The sequence below is a fragment of the Mastomys coucha genome, unplaced genomic scaffold (assembly GCF_008632895.1).
Source record: "Mastomys coucha isolate ucsf_1 unplaced genomic scaffold, UCSF_Mcou_1 pScaffold16, whole genome shotgun sequence".
In the NCBI taxonomy this organism is placed as follows: Eukaryota; Metazoa; Chordata; class Mammalia; order Rodentia; family Muridae; genus Mastomys; species Mastomys coucha.
Window position 1 is genome coordinate 51,331,152 of NW_022196898.1, and position 14,067 is coordinate 51,345,218.

Below are 14,067 nucleotides of genomic sequence, written 5' to 3' on the forward strand. Positions count from 1 at the left end.
GTTCTTAACCATTGAGCAATCTCTAGCCCAGTAAAATAAATCTTTAAAAAAAAGAGAGAGAGAGAGGGTTTCTCTGTGTAGCCTTGGCTGTGGAACTCACTTTATAGACCAAGCTAGTCTTGAATTCAGAGATCCACCATCTCTCAAGTGCTAAGATTAAAGGTGTATAATACCATGCCTAGCTAAGAAATTTATTTTTTTTATACTAATTCCAATACCTGAGAGGTGGAGACTAGAAAGTTATTTTAGTGTGACACCTACCTGCATCATGTACTGGGGCCCTGTCTCAGAAACATTATTTTGAAAAAGAAAAAAAAACATTTCCCTTTTAGTGATGAAAAAGACCTTTCACACTAGACATTTTGAATCTGTCCTCTGCTCTTACAAATTGATAATTTTCTTTATTTAGTTGATCTATAAGTTTCAACCTAACAACTTTAATAAAGTTTTAGGTTTTAGGAGTATACACAGATGAAAAGTAATGGACATTTTTGTCTTAATTTCCCCTTTTTGTATTCCATAGCTGCAGATAGTGATAAACACACTATTGTTGAAGTGTGAGTGATCTGGAAAGACAGTAATACTTAGGAATTTTATAATTTATTTAAAAAACATTTAAGTGTAAATATCCTCAAAATTCTACCATACTGTTGATGTAGCATTTGGCCTGAGTCTGAGATAATAAAATAAAACTGTAATGTGGGTACATTTATAAGACCTTTGACCTTTATCTTTAAAAAGAACAAAAGTCAATGTAAAAGGAGACTATTGTAGATACAACAAGCAAGCGCAGGTTGTGAACTTTGGGTTTCTTCTGTTTTGAGCTCTTAAGCTATACTCAAAACTCTAGGAGCAAGTAATCCTCTCACCCCCGCCTCCTCTGTAGCTGGGACTGTCTTCATGGGTGCTGGATCCCACTTCTACTGATAGCTGAATTCCAGGAGCTTGGCCACTAAAGATACTTGAGGTGCATTTCAGAAGGTTTTTGTATGGATCTTACTTGATTTTCTAGGGTGTGACAGTAGTTGTATTCTTAGAAAAATGCCTTTTGCCTTTGGTGAAACATTAAAATTACTGGAGGTACAGTGTCATCTGTTTGCTAATTACAGTAGTTGGGACAAAGTGGCCTTGTGTGTCTGGCATCATACTTGATGCAGAAGCAGCAGATCAGGTCTGTGAGTCTTGACAGAAGGGATGAATGTTATACTGGCTCAGCTCCCTGGTAGCCTTGCAAATATGTATTTTTGAGAATATTCTTCAACAGTCTCATGTGTACGCCTCTTGGTCATACTTATCTGAATCCCCCCTCCCATTCTCAAATTTCTCCTTGCCTCCATTTTTAATTTTGTAACCCACTGAGTCCAGTTGTGCAAGCCTGCATGTACATGGATGTGTGCCTAGCCACCAGGTTGGGTACTAAAGCAGTGACCTGATGGAAAATGGTATAAATATTTATAAGGCAGCTTGACAGTATGTCCATTTAGCAAAACAGCAGTAGTAATAAGTTCTCAGACCTGTGATCCCTACAGCCTTGGGCTTTTGATCACTTTCATAGAACCAGGATGAATTCCCTTCTAAGGAACAGGTCCCAAGCCCATTCAGGAAGCATTTGGTTATAATTTCTGTGGCTTTGTTAGGACAAAAAGAACATAGGAAAGAAAAGGATGAATTTGGCCTCCATGTCAGACAATCAATCCATCATTGAGGAAAGTCTGGCAGGAGCTCAAGCAGGATCTTGAAGCAGAAACCATGGAGGAACTCTACTTGCCAGGTCACTCACAGGCTCATGCTTAGCTAGGTTGCTTTCTTTTTCTTTCTTTCTTTCTTTTTTTTTTTTTTTTTTTTTTGTTTTGTTTTTTTGGTTTTTTCAAGACAGGGTTTCTCTGTGTAGCCCTGGCTGTCCTGGAACTCACTCTGTAGACCAGGCTGGCCTCAAACTCAGAAATCCTCCTGCTCCTGCCTCTGCCTCCCAAGTGTTGAGATTAAAGGCGTGCACCACCACCGCCCGGCTGAGAACATTTTCTTTTCTTTTTTTTTTTAAAGATCTATTTATTTATTATATGTAAGTACACTGTAGCTGTGTTCAGACACCCCAGAAGAGGGCATCAGATCTCATTACAGATGGTTGTGAGCCACCATGTGGTTGCTGGGATTTGAACTCAGGACCTTTGGAAGGGCAGTCAGTGCTCTTAACCACTGAGCCATCTCACCAGCTCGAGAACATTTTCTTAACTGAGGTCTCTTTTTCCCAGATGTCCTGAGCTGTGTTAGGTTGACAGACTAGCCCCCAAAGGAAAGCTATTAAATGACAACGTTTGTAAAGTGCCATTTAGTGTAGCCCCAGGACTATAATTGATTACTGGGTATGCCCCTGTGTAGAAGGATGCTTGCTTACAAGGCACTTCAAAAGCCAGCAAATTAAGCTTGCTGTGCGTAGTAGTATGGGCACATGTGTGGTCCTACCTACTGGGGAAACTGAGGCTAAGGAAGGAAATGCCTATTGGGTGCAAGGGGTCTAAGTTGTGCTGGTCAACATGGTTAGACCCTATCTCAGAAAAACCAAACTTGTCTCAGAGCTAAAAGAAACCAATCAAAAGGGACTAACACATAAAATGGCACTGCTGTATCAGACAGACAGTGAAGGACACTAGGAAGTACTAGATAGAAATTCTTGAGTGACACCAACACATCCAGAGAAGAGAGAAAGGAAATAAAAATAGATTCAAAGAAGTAATGCCTGGAAACTCCCCCAGGTACTTGTGTGATCCCAAGTGGGAGGAGCACAGAGACCCACAAACAGGCGGGTCATGTAAAAACAACTTTAGAAGTCAGACAAGGAAATCCTGAAGTAGCAGAGAGGAAACTCCATTCTTACTTAAAGTACCCTATTAAAGGTACCGGCTGGCCTCAGAGATTTGCTAGTAGCTAAAGCTGATCTTGAACTCATCTTGCTTCTGCTTGCTGATCAGTGAGGCTCCCTCCCCTCAAATCACTCCAGCATGCATCAAGTTGACATTAATAAGAACTAAGCACACCCTCAATTCAATTGGGTAGAAAACTATGCTGTGTATTTCCTAGTCCCAACAGACACCTATGGAATGATGTGCATTCAAGAAACATTGTTTTCACTGGGCGGTGGTGGCACACGCCTTTAATCCCAGCACTTGGGAGGCAGAGGCAGGCAGATTTCTGAGTTCGAGGCTAGCCTGGTCTACAGAGTGAGTTTCAGGACAGCCAGGGCTACACAGAGAAACCCTGTCTCAAAAAACCAAAAAAAAAAAAAAAAAAAAAAAAAAAAAAAGAAACATTATTTTCAAGGGCTAAACATGCTTCAGGAGAGACTATATTACCCTGTAAAAGAAATCTCAATGAATATAAACCACACACACATGTGCACATACAAACACATACATGCAAACAAACATATGTATGCAAATATGCATATGCACACACACACTGTGCAGGTCCATTTGGCTTTACTCTCTGCTGTTTTGTCTGACACAGGATCTCATTAGCCTTGACTTTGCATGAACTCATAGAGATCCTCCTGCCTGTTTCCAAAGTACTAGTATTAAAGTCATACACCATGACACCTGGCAGGTATGTGTGTGTGTGTGTGTGTGTGCTGGGCTATAACTAACTAATGCCTTTGCACACACTAGAAGACAACTCTACCACTACCTAGGTGCACCCCCAGCTCAGCTTCATTGCTGAATTCGATCAAACACGGGGGCCCTGTTAGTAACAATTCACCATAACTACTTTGTCCTTTATAAGTATTATGTTTATTGATTAGTAGGCTCAAATGGTTATGATGGCAGTAGGAGAAAGGAATGTTCTTATTCATTATATGAGACTACCATTATCCTGCTTTCTAAATTTCTAAGACTACTCAAATATGTCTTGAGGATGTACAGAAATTCTCAAGGAAATACCAACAGATCCAGCAACTGCTATACCAAAATTTTGATGATTAATGTCCTCAAGTTGGTAGGGCTTAGAATCATCAAGGAGACAGGTCTCTGGGCCAGTCTGTCACTTAGTCAGACAAATACAGATAGAGCTGAGTCAGCCCCTCCCTTCCTGACTCCACATGCAGTGTGACCAGCTGTCTCACACTGCTGCTGTCCTGACCACTCCCTGAAGGACAGTGTCCTTCAAAAGTGAGCCAGAAGAATTAATACAGAACAAGTAGTAGTTATGCTGGGTTCAAAGTTTTTCTCATCATCTGAAAGTAAATGTAATATCTATTATGACGAGATAAAAATGACATTTCAGTAAGTAGCATTTGTCAAAATCAAGAGCTGTCTTTATGATGAAGCATTCAATAAACTGAGGCTAGGAGCTGAAGACTGCAGAATCTCTCCCCCTTGCTGTGACAGACTGAATGCTTTCTTTTGAAGAAAGTGGGTTTCTGCTCTCTGAATTTGAATCAAAATTTCCAGTATAAAGCTGAACACCGTGAGAGCAGAAACGCTGTCTTCAAAACTTCAGATGTTATGTCAGAAAATGGACAGCATCCATCCAAATTAGGAATGAGGGTACAAAGCTAGTAACAATATGAAATTATGCATAGATGATCTTTGAACCATCAAAAAAAGTGAAATAAAAAGTACCAAGGTTGCAAAAGATACATGATATGAAAGTCATTTGTATTTCTTTATACTTGGCAATGAATGAACATCTGAAAATGGGATTGAATGAGGCTTTGTTTTGTTAGTGGAACAGGCCACACCCTAGCCAGACTGGCTGTGATGTATGTGCTGCATTATGCTTGGGCCTGACAGTTTCCAGACACAAGATGAAGATAGGCTGCGTCTGAGTGGCAGTGTTGATGATGTAAGTTATTCCCTAGTCTGCACCTGCCCAAGCAGCATGGAGGTGCTATCCATAGCTATCAGGAGCCTCAGTTCACACCAGGGCAGGCAGGCTCCTTGACAAAGGAACTTGGTCTGTTCATTAACCTCACACATTCTAAATTCTGTGAAGGGTCAAGACTCTGTCAGGCCTTGGCCTCTACAGAGCCATGGTACCTGTGCTTCCACTAGCCCATTGCAGCCTCAGCCAACCTGGTGTTTCTCCAAAGGGACAGTCTGTGGTAGTGACACAGTGACCTTCTTGACTCCAGGACCCACAGCTTCTGCTCTGTCCTCTAGCCAGACTGGAGAACAGCAGAAACAAGAGAATGTAGATGCAGTCTCAAAGGCAACAAGGCCAGAGGAAGAAGAGACAAGAGGAAGGAAGTGTGGCTGAGGGCTTTGTCTGAGCGCGTGCAAAGATTAGATATGAGGGGGCCAGCAGAAAAAGCTAGGAGGATCGTGGGTTCTGGGGAAGGTGGATGGGAAGTGAGATTCCCAGCACCATGGTGGACTTTCTTTCTTTCCAGGTTCTGTTTTGGAGAAATCTTTTCTTAAGCAAACCAGAGTAAACCCAAGAGAGTTGCCTGAGCCTCTTCACTATGACTATACAAGCTTTGGGTCTCAGATTTGAAACCACAGTTGAAGCTGGCTTTCGTGTCTTCATATACACTGATCACAACAGTAAAAGGGCTCCTCCCCTCCTCTGTATGCTTGCTGCTGCCTTCACCCCTAAGCTTTCCCATAGGATGGCTCCCCTCAGGTCTTGCGTGTCCTCCTCTTTGCTTGCCCTAGGCTAGGCCTACTTCCAAACTCTACTCTAGCACACTCTGCTGGGAGCTAAGGACTTGCCATCTCTCCTGGACTGAACATCCCCTGCAGGGCAGAATAGTTCTTACTTGCCAAACCATTGAGGGCCCACCACATGCAGACTGCTTTCCAATCCTGATGAAAACAAATCTTAGCCAATCAAGTTACTGATTACTTTTGTTATTTAAAAATTGCATTTATTAATGTGTGTGTGTATGTGTGTGAGAGAGAGAGATTCAGAGGACAACTTGTGAGAGTTGATTTTCTCCTACCACATGTTGGTCCCAGAGATCAAACTCAGGTCATTAGGCATGGCCATAATTAGCCAGAGCCACCAGGTCCACCTAAAGTGACTGGCCTCTAATTAAAATAGTATCATTAGCTGTAAGAGGTAACCTTGGGGCTCCAGGCCCAGACTCTCCCTCTAGTCTTTGAGCTCAACTCTTTCGCTCCTAGGGATGGACCAATATGGAAGGAGAAAATCGACTTCCACAAGTTGTCCTTATGAGAGCCACATAAGGTGGCACACACAATAATAAATGCAAATTTTTAAATACAAAAAGAGAAGTCAGTAACTTCATTGGACAAGATTCATTTTGATCAGAATTGGGAAGTGTTCTCTGAGTGGCAGGTCCTCCCTCGGTGGTATGGTAGGCGAGAACTGTTCTGCTCCTCAGGGGACACGCAGTCTGAGAGGACAGCTGGCAAGTTCTCCTGGAAGAGATCAAGCAAGGTTCCATTTTCAACAAAGAGCAAGAGCAATGTCAGCCCTGCCTCCCCATCACACGTAGTAACATAGTAACACCACACATAGTTACATGACATCATAGTAACCCAGCTCAGGTAGATGGTCTCTCTATTACTGAGAGGGAGGCCAGAGAGTCTTTCTTATGCCAAGATAGGCCTCCCTTGGTGTCTGGCCAGATCCCCAGATAGGAAACAGACAGGATAGTATTCTTTGGTAGATTCTCACCAAGTCCAAGAGCAGGTGTGAAAACAAAAGAAGCCCTTTGAGAGAGGCAAATGAACCAGAGGGAACCTGCTGGCTACCTAGAGAGCAGGAACTGGTCTCAGGTTCTGACCTCATCCCCAAAACATTTACTACCCATCACCCGTCTGCTAGTTAATAAGTCAGGTCCATTCCTACTAGGAGAAAGTCTTTCTCTGCCTGGGTTCCACCCCTCGGTTCTTTGATACAAGTGCAGATGCTAATGTGGGATTAGTTTTGGGAAATTACTATACACAGGAATCCAGTCTTCCTACACCATGCATGCCAAGGGTTTCAAACTGCTTCCATTTTCATTCAGCAAATCTGTTCACCTCCACCCTTGTTCCAGCAGGTTCACATCACTGTGGTGACAGGGGCTTGGCACAGCATCGAGCAGGAGACCACAAGGTGCCTAGGATAACCTCCCTGCCCACCCAGGATGTGTTAACAACAGCCTCACTCTGACCTAGTGTCCTGGGGCACTCACTTCTGACTAAGACAGTCTCCCATGAGCAATCCTAGTTTTTACGGCACACAAGCCATGTCCCCCCAGCTTCTATGAGCTGAGGAGGTAGTAAGCAATGAATACCCAGACACTTGTGGTCGTTATCCTTCAGATTCATAAGCCTTTAGATGGTGACATTAGACAACATTTATTAGATGCTTTGAACTAGGTGCTATTTGAACATAGCCATCCCCCATCCCTCATTCCTTCTTCTGCTTCCTCCCTCCCTTCCTTTCAACAAGATCTTAATATGGCAGGGCGGTGGTGGCGCACGCCTTTAATCCCAGCACTTGGGAGGCAGAGGCAGAGGCAGGCGGATTTCTGAGTTCGACGCCAGCCTGGTCTACAGAGTGAGTTCCAGGACAGCAAGGGCTACACAGAGAAACGCTGTCTCGAAAAACCAAAAAAAAAAAAAAAAAAAATCTTAATATGTAGCGCTAGCTGGTCTGGAGCTGAGGATAACCTTCAGCTCCGAATCCTTATGCCTCCATCTCCCAAAGGCTGGCATCAGCAGGATGCAATGCCACAGCAGGCAAATACTGTGAGCTTTTCCAGTTTGCAGGATGAATATAAAGGAACTTCTGTTGTCAGCACCATGTTACTTATAACATTTGAAGGCTTAATTTGCTACAGGCCTTGGTCCGAGTAGACTTGAATCCAATTAACTTGGCTTCGAGTCTGTACTCCAGCCGCTGTTCCACCCTGCCTTTTGGCACACTAAATCTCTATTAACTTTATGTAAACTCATCTTTTGAGCATTCCTCATGGCAACTGTCTTAGTTACAATTCCATTGCTGTGAATAGACACCATGACCAGGGCAAATCTTATAAAAGACAACTTTTTTTTTTTTTCAAGACAGAGTTTCTCTGAGTAGCCCTGGCTGTCCTGGAACTCACTCTGTAGACCAGGCTGGCCTCTAACTCAGGAATCCGCCTGCCTCTGCCTCCCAAGTGCAGGGATTAAAGGCGTGGGCTACCATTGCAAAAGACAACATTTAATTGGGACTGGCTTACAGGTTCTGAGGTTCAGTCCATTATCATCATGGTGGGAAGCATGGCAGCATTTAGGCAGTCATGGTGCCAGAGGAGCTGAGAGTTCTACATCTTGTCCCAAAGGCAAACAGAAGACTGGCTTCCAAGCACCTATGAGGAAGGTCTCTCAAAGCCCACCCCCATGGTGACACACTTCCTCCAACAAGGTCACAACTCATAGTGCCACTTCCTGGGTCAAGCATATTCAAAACCATCATATTCCACTCCCTGGCCCCATCAACTTGTTCAAGCACATGAGTCTGTGGGTGCTATACTGACCTGGCCTGCAGGTCAAGTTATTCGGGGAAACGAGGAGGGTCACAACCTGTGAATAAAGAATGGGTGAGAGAGACGACAGGACTCAAGGAAGCATTGCTTGTCAAGAGCCGTTTACTTGGTTGAGGAGAGCATATTTAAAGCAAAAATCTTGGAGGGATGGGGAGAGGAAGGAGGGAGAAGGAAGTTTACAAGGGGAGGGGGAGATGGAAGGTTACAAAATCTTCTGGGGTTGAGCTCCGGGGTGACAGGTGAGGAGGGGGTGGATTTCCGTGAATGTTCTTTTTCTCAGGGCCAAGCCGGATCCTTGTGATTGTCAGGCAGGATGTTTATCTCAGGGCTCTCATGGTTCCCAACACTATACCTAGCCATAGCATAATGCAAAACACATTTAGTCCAACTTCAAAAAGTCCCAAAGTTATAAGAGTCTCAACAATGTTAAAACTCCAAAGTTCCAAGTCTCTTCTGAGATTCATGCAATCTCTTAACTGTAATCCCCTAAGAAATCAAAATCAAAAAGCAGATCACATACCCCCAACATCATACAGGGTAGACATTACCATTCCCAAACATCATAGGGAAGAAATACTGGACCAAGGCAAGACAGAAAACCAGCTGCTTTTCCAATCTCCATGTCTCCATGTCTGATGTCAAAGTGTTCCTCAATCTCCAAGTCCTTGCCTCCTTGTCAAAGCTCCTCACAGGCTCTCTTCACGGTGCTGGGCCTTAGCTTCTTTGCATGGCCCCTTCAATCCTGGGCTGTCAACTGCAACTGAGGCTGCACCTTCACCAGTGGCCTTCCCTGGGCTCTCACAGTGCCAAGCCTCAGCTGCTCTCCATGACTCCTTCATGCCTTGAAAAACCAATGCCACCTGGGTGATTCTTACACATTAACAAGTCCAGCTGAAGCCCGAGGTACAACCTTGGTTATCTCTGGAACACAGCTGTTGCCGTAAATTTTTAACCCAATTTACCCAATCAATGAATCCACAACTCAATTAATTGGTATACAAGCTACTCACCTAGATTGGGCAGATCTACCACTACACTACGCTATTCCCATCTATTAGATCCCATATGACTTTCGATTTCTCCAAGCAAGCGCTTCAGCTCCATCTTCCTTCCACCTCACCCTCCTCCTTCAGTCTTCTAGTCTTCCTCCTCCATCCTCTTCTCCAGTCTCCTCCCCCGCCTCCCGTCTCCTCTCTCCCCCTCCCCCAAAATTTTCAGTTCCACCTTCCCTCTTGCTGCCCAATCATCGGCCTTAGCCTTGATTTGAAAAGTTAAATCAGGGAGAAGATTCACAAGGCACCTGTACAGTGATTCACTCCTTGTCTGCAGTGCTTTCCAGGAGAGAATTAGCATCAAAATACAAGACCAGGACTATCCAGAACACACAGCTTCTTTGTGCTCTCAGAAAACACTACCCAGAAGATTTCACCTCAGTGATGCTGGTCTTTACTAATTTCTTAGCTCCAGCTAACCAGCATCAATTGTTCCAGTAGTCCCTTCTATTGACTCTACAGCCAGAGCTGTAGAGTGGTTGAAGCTGCCAAGTTCTGCTGCTTGCTGGGGCTGGAACATGTCCTCCCTTGCTCTCTCACATCTCTCATTTAGCTGTCCTGGAACTTGCTCTGTAAATTGACCTTCAACTCAGAGATCTGCATAGCTCTGTCTCCTGAATGCTGGCATTAAAGGAGAGTACCACCAAGCCTGGATTTAGGCTTTTCTTCTAGAACTTGCTGTGTCCCAGGCTGGTTTTGGACTCAGAGATCTGCTTGCTTGTCTCTGTTTCCTGGGATTAAAGGTATGTTCCCTGGGAGGCTCTGGGGCAGAGGGGCCTTACCCAGCAGCAGTGCTTGTTGCTCCCTCTCCCCCCACCCCCCAACAGAGGACTATGCCATAGGGCTGCGCCCTGAGCAGCAGAAAAGAGAATGAAAGAAGTAGATAATCTTGACAGTATAAAAGAAGAATGGGTTTGTGAAACAGGACCTCCTGACAGTTAACCCCTCAATAAAAGGACTGTGGATATTTTGTTGACAGCCTTTTTGAGGAAGCGGGGAAGGCTGGTGCCAAATGCTTATTCCCCCACTGAGCAGAAGAAAGAGGGAATTACCTTCAGAATTACGGGGAGTTTTTGATAAAGAGGAGGTAAATGTTAAAGTTTAAGATAAAAAAAAATAATAAGTATGTTTGTCTCCAAAGCCTGCATTCCAGCCCTTCTCAGGACAGGGCCACAATCTAGGAAGTGCTACACCAAGAATCGTTTCTAAAGCAAAGAGTGTTGTTGAAGCCGACAATAAAAGGACTTTGCTGTTTCACTGAACAACTTGGAGCCCATTACCAGGATCTGGTTAGCCAACGGGGAAAGGACTGTCCAAAGATTTAACGTTTCTCATAGGGTGAGCCACATCAAAGACTTCATTGAAAAGTACCAAGGATCTCAGAGAAGCCCTCCCTTTGCCCCGGCAACAGCTCTCTGCCTTTCCTCAGATTTCTGGACGGAACGCTCACATTGGAAGAAGCAGATTTGAAGAACGCTGTAATCATTCAGAGACTTCAAAAAAACTGCCCAGCCTTTTAGAAAACGTAGACAGTTTTTATTTTTGAGAGACTGAGAGAAATGATGGTTGGAAGTAGACATGCAGAAGTGGGAGACTTTAGTCAGTGTGACTAAACTTGTGGTTTGAGGGCTTCTTAATCCCTTATGAGGGAGTTCAATCATGACAAGCTAGGAGAGTGGCATGGCTGTAAGCCAGAGTCAGTGCACTTTCTCAACAGGCTATTCAGAAAAAAATATCTATTTTCAATTACTAGTTAGCCAATATGATATATTAAATAGCTGTATCATTAATCTTAATGTGGTCTAAATTAGCAGAGTATTCAATTAGCTAAGTCAGCATCAGCATTCAAATATTATTTCCAAACAGCAGATATTTATGTAAATGTTAGCTATCTCAGTTTTGTTTTTGTTTTGTTTTGTTTTTTGTTTTTTTGGTTTTTCGAGACAGGGTTTCTCTGTATAGCCCTGGCTGTCCTGGAACTCACTCTGTAGACCAGGCTGGCCTCAAACTCAGAAATCTGCCTGCCTCTGCCTCCCAAGTGCTGGGATTAAAGGCGTGTGCCACCACTGCCCAGCTGCTATCTCAGTTTTTAAATAGCAATACAGTAAAATGTTATATATGACATATATATTTTTTAAAAGGTATGTACCACCATACCTGAGCCTTATAGCTTTTCATGGCCACCATTCCTCAAGATCTGAATCAAAACCCTGTGTCCTCTACTTCTGGATTGTAGCTCATTCCAGATTAAAAGTCCAAATGAAAGCAATAACCAAATCCCTCGTTCAACTGCAAAAGCATAAACAATAAGCTTAGCTGGGTGGGATCCTGCCTTAATCTGTTTATTTCCTTGACTATGGGATTCATCTCCATTCTACTTCCTGGTGTCCCTTTATTCTTTGAACCATATATTTTTAAATTCTTTTTCTTTTTAAGCTTGCTATGCTTAATCAAAATGCTCTTTGAGACTAAACCAGAGAACAAAGTCTGCTGGGCTTTTTTTGTGACTTCCTCTGTCAATGCAATTAATATAAATCTCTTTACCTTAGCCTTAGGTAGATTCTTTAGACAAGGGTAAAAGCAGCCACATTCTTCAGCAACATATAGCAAAAGCAGTCTCTAAGGCCACATACTGAAATTCCTCTCCACTGAAACCCTTGGCCAGGTCTGCACAGTTCAAATCACCCTCAGCGCCGATGCCTTCTATATTCCTACCAGGATGGCCCAGTAAGCCTCTCTTAAAACATTTCACTGCTTTCCAAAGTCCTAAAATCGACATTCCTCCAAACAAAGCATGGTCGGGCCTATCACAGTACTACCCCAGTCTCCAACTTCTATGTTTGTTAGTGTTTCCATTGCTGTAAAGAGACATCATGACCAAGGCAACTCTTACAAGGAAAACATTTAATTGAGTTCTGAGGTTCAGTCCATTATCATCATGGCAGGAAGCATGGCAGCATGGTGCTAGAGGAGTTGAGAGTTCTACATGTTGTTCCAAAGGCAAGCAGGAGAGGAAGCAGTGGCTTCCAGGCTTCCCGGCAGGGCCCCTTCCTCCCACTACCTTTATTGCCCTTTCTGGAGTATGGTTTGGGTCTAGAGAAGTACAGGTGGAGAGTTGGTAGCAGGCAGGAACAGTTGGGCTCTACTGAGGTGGGGGTGGTGTTGGAGCCTGTGTAAGCCTGTCTATTCTCTTCCTTAGTTGGGCCTCCTGAATTAGGAGTATGGCGTGGAGAACTCCGTAAGACCCTTGGGCACACACCCAACCTGATCTGCAAGAGCCTCAGTTTTTCTTTTATAAAGATTTATTTACTTTTATGTGCATTGGTGTTTTGCCTCCATGTATGTCAGTTTGTGGATGCCAGATCCTCTAGAACTGGACTTAGAGACAGTTGTGAGCTGCCATGTGAGTGCTGAGAATTGAATCTTGGTCCTCTAGAAGAGCAGCCAGTGTTCTTCACCATCGAGTCATCTCTCCAGCCCCAGCCTCAGTTCTTCTAGCTGTGAGATGGAGATGATAATCCTGCAGCCTGGACTGAGGAGATTATCGTGTGTTGGATCCTAGGCACAGTCCTCAACAGATGTTAGTTGTACTTGTCAGGAGACAGCTTGAGACTATTCTTCCACTCTTCTGTCCTGAGATACAGCCTCATTCTAACCCAGGCTAACCTGAGACTCCTTGGAGCCAAGAACGACCTGACCTTGAACTCTTTACCTTCCTGCCTCTACCTCTGAGTGCTGGGATTACAGGCTCTGATCAGCCTGGCTATCGCTTGCTTTTTCTCTTTGTTTTTGGGCTTGGGAGAGATGTAACCTGTAACCCAGGCTGCCTTCATTCTTCCTGCTGGGGCTATAGATATATGCCATCACACCCAGATCCCCAGTTCTTGTTAAACTGTCTTTTGGGATTGTCAAGGCACAGAGATCACATGGCTTAGGAAAATGCTGAGATTTGTGGCACATGTAAGAAAATCCATAAAGTATATTTGCATGGAACTAAGAGCAACTGAAATATAAGCATCTAGCAGGGCCCCGACTTTGAATTTACATAAACAAACCCTGCAAGATATCACCATGTTGTGTGAACTGCCTTTATATAGCATGATATTTGAGAGTGGGTCTTTCCTTTTTAATGCTGTATAGTATTTCACATTTACGGACATCAATGTCAAGAGATATTGCTTAGAGCTTGAGGTGTATGTAAGAGTGGTGGAACATTTGCCCCTAGTCACCTGTGAGGGACTTGATGTATGGTATAGTTAGTGTATGTTTTACAGAGGGCCTGAGGAGGCGGCTGAAAGCTAGAGTTGAGACTTAACTGATATTCATAAGGCATGTTCAGTCCTTAGCACTGGAAAACAGACAAAAAGGAATATTGCTTTGTTCTGGGATACACATCACAGTGTATGTTATTGAAGGTTGGTCCTGGTGTCATGTGTGTCATCATTGTGATTCTAAGATACATTGTTATTTGATGTAACATTTCTGAGTAGGGGCTTCCTCTTTTATGTTTTTTTTGGAGACAGTGTTTCCCTCTGT

The 14,067-nt window shown here is 43.8% G+C and overlaps 1 pseudogene; it reads left to right on the forward strand.

The window, feature by feature from the left end:
* Positions 1-10,401: 10,401 nt before the first annotated feature.
* Positions 10,402-11,051, forward strand: LOC116093256 (annotated as a pseudogene).
* Positions 11,052-14,067: the final 3,016 nt, after the last annotated feature.